This window comes from Mastomys coucha, unplaced genomic scaffold (genome assembly GCF_008632895.1).
Source record: "Mastomys coucha isolate ucsf_1 unplaced genomic scaffold, UCSF_Mcou_1 pScaffold4, whole genome shotgun sequence".
In the NCBI taxonomy this organism is placed as follows: domain Eukaryota; kingdom Metazoa; phylum Chordata; class Mammalia; order Rodentia; family Muridae; genus Mastomys; species Mastomys coucha.
Window position 1 is genome coordinate 19,525,482 of NW_022196910.1, and position 590 is coordinate 19,526,071.

At 40.0% G+C, this 590-nt stretch overlaps 1 pseudogene; it reads right to left on the reverse strand.

Moving 5' to 3' along the window:
• Nucleotides 1-259: 259 nt before the first annotated feature.
• On the reverse strand, nt 260-390 carry LOC116076640 (annotated as a pseudogene).
• Between the last annotated feature and the right edge of the window lie 200 nt (nt 391-590).

Sequence of the window (590 nt, forward strand, 5' to 3'; positions counted from 1 at the left end):
TTTTGGTTTTTGAGACAGTGTCTCATTCTGTAGCACAGAATGAGTAGCTTTGACCTTTTGGCAAGACTCCTGCCTATGCCTTCCAGATGCTGAGATTACAATAAAATTTAAAATTAAGCAAACAAATAAATTGTAGCTGTGTTTGTACTTTGATATTGTTCATTGCATTTTGAAATAGATTTAGGGGAATCACTGTGTTTAGCCCTAGACACGCTTCTTTGATTTTTTCTTTTTCTTGTTTTGTTTTTGTTTTTTATCCAGGGGATAGTTCCCCCATCACAAATTATGCAGTCAAGTTTCCTCGAATTTGGGGTCAGAACACACGGAGTGAAACCTTGCTCTGGAGAAATCACCTTTGTGATTATGATATTTCCCCTTCCAGGTAAGTACAAATGTCTTTGATCTTCATCTAACTAGTCTTGGAAGCTTGCAGATTTTGACAGTCTCTTCTAGCTCAGGCTGACTTTAAGCTCCTGATCATCCTCCTCTAACTTTGCAGGTGCTAAGATTTCAAGGGTTCTGCATCTGGCCCAGTAGCCCAACCGTACTGGTGTGCTTTACCAACAAGGCAGCTTCCACTGAACCAGTGT